This window comes from Diceros bicornis, chromosome 27, assembly GCF_020826845.1.
Source record: "Diceros bicornis minor isolate mBicDic1 chromosome 27, mDicBic1.mat.cur, whole genome shotgun sequence".
NCBI lineage: Eukaryota > Metazoa > Chordata > Mammalia > Perissodactyla > Rhinocerotidae > Diceros > Diceros bicornis.
The window spans coordinates 12,904,165-12,912,743 of record NC_080766.1 but is presented as its reverse complement, the minus strand read 5'-3'; the positions used below and the strand labels follow the sequence as shown (position 1 = coordinate 12,912,743).

Here is an 8,579-nt window from a genome sequence, read left to right as displayed (position 1 = left end):
TTACAACTTTCTCTCAATTAATATGTTTATTCATTCATTTATCAATCAATTCATGTCAATTTCAACTGTATCAAACACCTAAAAGATTACCAAGAAGTGCAAAACCAAGCCTTGACAGGAGCAAAAAATAAAGCTGATCAGAAAAACAAAAACAACCAACCAAGAAAACAAAAAAAATCCTAACACCCCTAAACAACAACGTGATGCACATGGAAGTGTGTTGTAAAAGACACATGACTCCACGCCTTCGCCCAGCCCAGTGCAACTTCCTCTCTAGCTTTGAACCTCCAGCCTCACCTGGCATGGATCCCAACTGCTCCTGCCCTGCTGGTGGCTCCTGCACCTGCACCGGCTCCTGTGAATGCAGAGTGCAAATGTACCTCCTGCAAGAGGAGCTGCTGCTCCTGCTGCCCCGTGGGCTGTGCCACGTGTGTCCAGAATTGTGTCTGCAGAGGGCATTGGACAAGTGCAGCTGCTGGGTCTGATGTCGGGGGAAGCCTTCTCCCTGTGTTAATAGAGCAACACACACACATACACACACAAACACTTAAAAATGTGCATTTTTAAAAATCTTTTTATACAACCCTGACTTGTTTGCAACATCCCTGTGTCTATGAAATATGTGAATCACAATAAAAGTTGTTGACTCGAAAAAAATAAATATAGACATATGATTCGTGCAGTCAAGAATAGCAAGAGAGGGGGCTGGCCCCATGGCCTAGTGGTTAAGTTCAGCACAGTCTGCTTCATCAGCCCAGGTTCAGTTCCCAAGTATGCACCTACACCACTCACCAGAGGCCATGCTGTGGCGGTGACCCACATACAAAACAGAGGAGGACTGGCACAGATGTTACCTCAGAGTGAATCTTCCTCAAGCAAAAAGAGGAGGATTGGCAACAGATTAAAAAAAAAAAAAAAATAGCAAGAGAATTTCATCAGAGATTGAGATGACATCTGCCTGCAATGTACAGGGATGTTTTCTTAGTGGAAGACGTCTTTGATGGACTTCTTTCTCACTGATAGAGAAGAGAAAAAGTGTTTGTATTAAAATATAACCACCTTGAGAAATCGAGGTATGAAGAAATACCTAATTATTCAATGACATATGGTGCTAAATAGTTTTTATTGTACTACTTATTGCAATCAGATATTTTTTGTAGTACATAAACTTTTTTAATATTTAAAACTTTAAAGCATCTGGCATACTTTTTAAAATTTAATACAAATAACTCATACTAAATATGAATAATTAGGGCAAATCTTAGTAAAACAATAAAAAAACTTTTAAAATAATAAAGTATTTTTTTGGTTAATCGTAATTAAATGTAGACAATTTTATTTCCTATGGAGTACGGTCAACTTATTTTTCTTTTTGTAAAAATTGTGGTAAAATACAGAACAGAAAATTTACCATTTTATTCATTTTTAAGTGTTCAGTTCTGTGGTATTAAATACATTCACATTGTTGTGCAACCACCATCATGATCTATCGCCAGAATTTATTCATCTTCCCCAACTAAAACTCTGTACCTATTAAACACAAAGTCCCTATTCTCTCCTCTTCCATCTCCTGACAACCACCATTTTATTTTCTGTCTCCATGAATTTGACTACTCTAGGAACTTCCTTTAAGTGGAATCACACAATATTTGTCCTTTTGTGGCTAACTTATTTCACTTAGTATAGTGTCTTCAAGATTAATCCATTTTGTAGCATGTGTCAAAATTTCCTTCCTTTCCAAGGCTAAATAATATTCAACTGTATGTATATACCACATTTTATCTGTTAATTTGTCCACGAACACTCGGGTTACTTCCATCTTTTGGGTATTGTGATGATGATGCTCTGAACATGGGTGTACAAATATATGTTTGAATCGTTGCTTTCGATTTTAGTGGGTATATACCCAAAGCAAAATTGCTGGATCATATGGTAATACTATGTTTAATTTTTTGGGGGAATCATTCTACCATTTACCACAGTAGCTGCACCATTTTACAGTCTCATCAGCAAGGCACAGGGATCCATTTTCTCCACATCTTTGCCAACGCTTGTTATTTTCTGTGTTTTTTATAATAGCCATACTGATGGGTGTTACTGGTTATTTTTAATTTGATAGATATCAAGACATCATCATTATATCATATTTTACTGAGTAATTGGAATGAAAAGTAATTATATCCTACACTAATTTCTGAGTTGAAGGACATTGGTGTCAACCACTCTTTTTAAAGTCTATTGTAAGATATCATCCTGATTACTTGTGAATAATAAGTGATGATTGTTTTAATAATATATTATAAATTGCAAACTTTAAAAAATGTCCAATTACAATTTCCTTTATAATTACACTTTAGAAAATAAGAGAATGCATTTTCTCTTAGTATTTTACATCGTATTCAAGAGAACTGCTCACCTGATGACAGGATGAACAATTGATAAATATTGATGGTTAACTATGGTCTCTGTGTCTATATTTAGTTGATCTTTAGGCAAAATACCTATTGATAGAAATTAAACAGGTATTCAATAACTATTGGTAAAGTATTCATTTGACATTTAATAATACTCTGTTAAAGCACTGAAGAAAATCCCACAAATATAGGCATGTTATTTAAATCTGCCAATTCTATTTGCTTTAAACAGTTTTTTTCTTTTAGATCAAGAAACTTGATTAAAAAGTTAATTTCACAAGGTCATAAAGCAAAGCAATATTTTTACAATAATAATATTTAGTTTTATTTAATAATTAACACTTGAAAATATAAATCTGCTTTGGTTTACTCTTAATGAAAGTACAATAATACTAAAAATAACCAATATCAATTTGCATTGCAATGGAAATTTTTTTTTGTTAACCCAATTGTTTCCTAAGGAATGTGATTACAACTTTTGGTTTGTAGGTTTTAATTAGAATTAATTAGAATTCGTTTCTCTACCTCTTACAAAAATTGGTAAATTCTACCTACATGTGGTAATTTCCGGTAGATTGATTATCATAGGCTTGTATTTCTGCATCCCAATAACAAATTTTTTCAATGTGTGGGCCCAGTTTTCCTGGTTTAATTCCCTTAAGTGTTTTTACTTCACCAATATTCAACTCTGCTTCTCCGTACTCTCTGTCCACCAAAAATTCTAAATTACTAATACTAGAAAATATCCATTTCTTTTTTTTTGCTTTCCTCATCTTCTGACCAGAAAACTTTTTATTTTTAAAACATTCCCTCATCTATTTGAACTTGTGATATATTTTTGGTACCAGTTCAAGACAAGGTTAACATAAGGGAAGGCATATTGTAGAAAAGAAAAACTCTATGGTAACTTCGAAAGACTTCTGACAAACTAACCCAGCTGGCTATGCATCCTTCAGGGGATCTAACTACTCTGTAGATTTTATGACCCCTGCTTGTGCATGTACCTCCCAGCTGCGATAAGATAATAACTTTGCTTTTTTGAGTTCCTTAGGAATGTGATGACCCCCGAACAGTGAGTCTATGCTGAGAGCCATCATCAGTGAAAACTGAAAGATCTGGTGTGGCACTCCCAGTCTGTACCACCAGAAGGTCAACATTCCTAACCCCCTCCCCAATAACCCAGTGGCCTATATAACTGCTGTAACATTTCGTCCCCCCTCAAGATGGTTCTTTTGGACATGAGTTGGCCATCTTCCCTCCTGCTAGCAAGCTGTAATTAAAAGTCCATTTTCTCCTACCGCCTTGCCTCTTGACTATTGGCATGTCTTGCGGCGAGCAGAAGGCCCCACGTTGGGCGGTAACATTTTAATGCTTTATTAATTTGGGGACTATTTGCATTGCTTTAGACCATTTTATTAGGAAAAAATCCTTTTTAAGAGAAACTTTATTTTCCTACTGACTTTCATGGTAGTGTTCAGTGTGTTTTTAGAGACAGAATTCCTCTGGGGAAAAAAAAAGGCAGTTAAAGTGATTAAGATTGTGTTCAGGCCTGTGAAATATTAGAGATATAGCAGTGATGTTCTTTGGACATATGGTTGGTACTATAAAACTTTGGTTTTTCCCTGAAGTGGTTTATTAGAATGGGCATTGTATTGCAATGCAGAATAATTGTGCCACAATTTTGGATCTTCCATTTTTACATCTGTGATTTCTCCAAGACCCTTCACATACACAGCCTTCAATTTCTCACCAGTTTAAGAAAAAAGAAAAATCAATAAAGATCGTGCAAAGAACTTCTACAAATCACTAAAAAAAAAAAAAAAAGGAAAATTAATTTTGAAAAATAGGGAAAATTCTTAAACAGGCACTTTACCTATGAGTATATCTAAATAGTCAATAAATATATGAAAAAACATTCAACATCATTAGTCATCAAGAAAATGGAAATTTAAATTAAATGAAATATTATGAAAACAAACATGACAACAATAACAAACATTGGCAAAGACTGGAGTGACTAAAATACCCACAATGTTGGTGGGAGTAAAAATTGTCACAAACACTACAGAAACGCTGTTAGCAGTTGTATTAAAGCTAAAGAGGGTCGGCCCCGTGGCTTAGCGGTTAAGTGCGCGCGCTCTGCTGCTGGTGGCCTGGGTTCGGATCCCCGGCGCGCACTGACACACTGCTTCTCTGGCCATGCTGAGGCCGCGTCCCACATACAGCAACTAGAAGGATGTGCAGCTATGACATACAACTGTCTACTGGGGCTTTGGGGGGAAATAAATAAATAAATAAAATCTTTAAAAAAAAAAAAAAAAAGCTAAAGATATATCTACCTTATGACCCAACAATTCCACTCTTAGATATATACCAAAGACAGACGCGTGTTTATGACCAATGATACAAGGTACAAGAATGTTTATATCAGCTCTAGACATAATAGCTAAAAACTTCAAGCAGCTTAAATGTCCATAAAATGAAGAATGTATAAATAGTAGTATCATCTCAAAATGGATTATTACACAGCATGAAAAGGAATGAATTATGTTACATAAAAAACATGGATAAGTCTCAAAGATATTATTGAGTAAAATAAAATTATGAAATTTAAAAACAGGGTAAGATAATCTAAGGTGATAGAATTCAGAATAAGATGTCAAAATTGACCTTAGTGAGACTATTTTAAATGGAGTCAGAGCTGCCTTTGCAGAGAAACTGCCTTCCTGTCTTGAACCCTGGACTGGGCCAAAGTGCCTGTTGTTTTACAAGCAACTGTTTGAGAAGTCAGCAGGAGAATGGACATCCTGAACACAAAGACTGAGGACGGTGGACTTTCTGAAGACAGAATCAATAGTCAACCAATGTTTAGCCAAGACTAGCTCTCTGCCTCCCATTCCAATTAAAATTTTATGTAATGCAACTTCCTTTCTTTGCCTGTAAAAGCCCCTGACTTTTACTCCCCAGCAGGATACTATTTGGGTTTCTACTTGAATCTGTGCTCCCCAAACTGCAATTCTTCCATCCCAAAAAAATGCTTTGCCTCTTAAACTGGTTTCTGTTTCTGAAGGTTGACAGGCATTACATTTGGGGAAAGGTAGTGACTGATGGGGGAACCGGAAGGATTCTGAGATGTTAGTGATATTCTTACCTTGATCCTACTGACAATCACTCATTTGTAAATATTTATAAGAGTTCATCAAGCTGCACCCTTAACATATGTTACTTTTTGTAGATTATGTTTCAATAAATGGGTTGATAATAATAACAATGCAAAAAACTTCTCTATGACCTCTCCCAAATCTATAATTCTATGATTCTGTGAAATCCTAATCACTTTCCTATTCTTGTTCCTTTCCTTGTCTATGTCTACGTAACTGTCCCTTGCTTCATTGGCTTTCCAGTCAATGTAAATTATTTTCATGCCTGGCAGTTCCCTAAATCTCAAATGAATAATTTGGCTCACAGTTATGTCTTTAAAATTTCCACTGCCCACTCTCAACTTCATCATAACTATCTCTTTTCCCCCCAATAAATCTTTATAATTCAAGTATTAGACAGACCAAGGCAGCAATGTCACAGATCAATTGTAAGCTGCTTTTCTATGTTGGATTGGGAGAAAAGCATTAGAAGATACTAGTCCTATAAACTGATAGAATATTAGTAGGTACACTTTTAAATAACTGTTAAATTTGTTAACTCTGATCCAATTTTTAATCATCTTCTATTAAGATTTTAACATCAACATCTAGAAAAATATTATGGGGGAATAGTTTATTTTTAAATTACAATTCATTAAAATAAAAAAGAATTAAATTCATGTATTTAATTTTTTAATAAATCAAGAACTTTATGTATTTTATTTTCACATTTTACTGTTTAAATAATATTCTTGGAACCATTCATTATTTATTGGTAAGTGTTTTCTAAAAATAATAAAATAGGAATGAAAAACAAAGCCTTAAAATATAGGAAATTCTGCATCTCTCATGGTATAATAGGACACAGCGATATTTTTCTTTTTTTTTCAGGAATTTGTCATAGTATTCATCTCAGATCAATCCTCACACACAAATGTGTGTTTTGAATCCCACGTTATTTGACAAGAGCACCTTCTCCATAACAATGTGATAGCACATCTAAATTCTAGGGGATTTTATACTTCAGTAAACATCAATACAATGCAAATGATGATTTACCGGTTTTCTTTTATCTATGATCTTTTATTCATTGCCTCATGTAGAGCAAATGTGGAATGTAGTCTTTGTTCCTCAGATACAGAGAGAGGGTGCAAGATTCTTGAATCAGCTATCCTTTATTTAAAAAAATAAGAAGGCAAGCATTCAATGTTTGTGCATTTTATTTTGTGATGTCCCTTCTAGCATTTTAAAAAATTCTAATAGCAATGATTTGTCCTTAAGAAAATGAATTTGGTTTTGGTTTTTAATTATTTTATTTAAATGTTTTTCTTAGAAAGGATTTTGATTAAATAAAATTTAAAAGTGCAATTTTATTGCATTCAAATATGCAGTGTTGACATCCATAAACCTGCTTGAAATTCTCTCCACCTGAGCTGTGATGGCAGGATGAGTAGTGGAAAAGCAGAATATAAATACCAGAAAATAAGCACTGGTGTTTTATGTTAAATAGAGTATGTTCCATTTAAAGTATTGTTCAATGTGTATTTAATTTCCAAATATGACAAGTTGTAGGTCCCGCATAATCTCAGAGTTGAAGAGCACCTTAATTCTCATCAAAATAAAGGGTTTTCTAGTGAACCAAACTCCTTGATAAAAGTTTCTCCAAGCAGTCCCCAGATCTCTGAGTGTCTGGCAACAAGCTGCCCATTCTACTGTCAGATAGCCCTTATTGTGTTTCTTTGTTTTTTGTGGTTGCTTTTGTTTTGCTTTGTTTTTATGTTTTCATGTTGAGACATAACTGCCTACCTGCAATTTCTGCCCAGTAGTCCCTTACAAGTCTGCCTTCTGAGTACACCAAGAAGACATGTAATCACGCGACAGCCCAGAAAATGGATACGAACACCTCCCATGGCCTTTCAGAGTCTGCTCCCTCAGGCTGACCATCTTCATCCTCCGGTCTTTTATCCGTTTTTCTCTTTCAACACCCTTCCTCTCTTTCTCCTTCTGTCCTTTCTTTTACTTCTCTTTCCCTCTCTTCTTGTTTTCAATAAGCATTTAACCAGGATCTACTACATAGCAGATGTTGTAGTTGCCATTGGGGTTATAAAGATGAAGACAACAGAGACATTGTCTCCAAAGAACTTGAGTAAATTGTCTAGTGTCAACCAAACAAATGATTACAACCTATAAAACAACTGCTATAAGGGAAATAAACACACGGATTATTACTGCATTCAATCCTGACAATAATACTCTAGAGATGTGTATTATGATGTTTATTTTGCTAATTATAAGGGTAATATATGCCCGTTGTAAACAATATACACATGTAATGATAATAACAATTATTATTATTATTATAATGGTGAACATTTATTATGCATTTGTTTTGTGTCAGGCAATTTACTAAGCAGTTTGCATTTATTATCTAAGTTAAAACTCACGATAAAACTGTATTGTATGTCCTGTTATTATCCTAATGTTATCCTCATTTTCAGGTGTAAAAAGTAAGGCAAAAAGATGTTTCACGCTTAGAAATTGATAATTCTTTGTTTGAGCTAAAATCATTTGATTCCTGAGCCTACACTTGAATAATGCTCTAAGCGACATGAGTATCACTCAAATTGCATTGGTGGACATGTTCTGCTTTTGGCCTTCCCACAGTCATTGTCCCTTGTCTTTGGCCACAGCACCCTGGTTTTTCATTCAGGTTGGGGCTTGATCCGTTACTTACGACTGTAAGTGTGGGCCTTAAAGCAACCAGCAACGTCTTTTTCCGGTGGACGTGTGAAAGGCCTGTAGATGACCATGACACCCAAATCCAGCCAGGGAGATATTGGGTGAGGGCTTCTGAGTAAGAAAAATTCCTCATTCTTCTGCAGAAGATACCTGTAGAAGCAAATTTCTCCTGAAGGGGAACAAGGAAGAATGCAGCCCTTTGAGGCTGTTGGAAGTCATCTTGTCAACTTGGGGAGACTCTAGCTTATATATCTTAGAAGCAAAACATAAAATTTGGTAAACTATG

General features: G+C 35.0%; 1 pseudogene; it reads left to right on the top strand.

Moving 5' to 3' along the window:
- Nucleotides 1–302: 302 nt before the first annotated feature.
- LOC131423046 (metallothionein-1E-like) lies at nucleotides 303–6,745 on the top strand (annotated as a pseudogene).
- The last annotated feature ends 1,834 nt before the right edge of the window (nucleotides 6,746–8,579 follow it).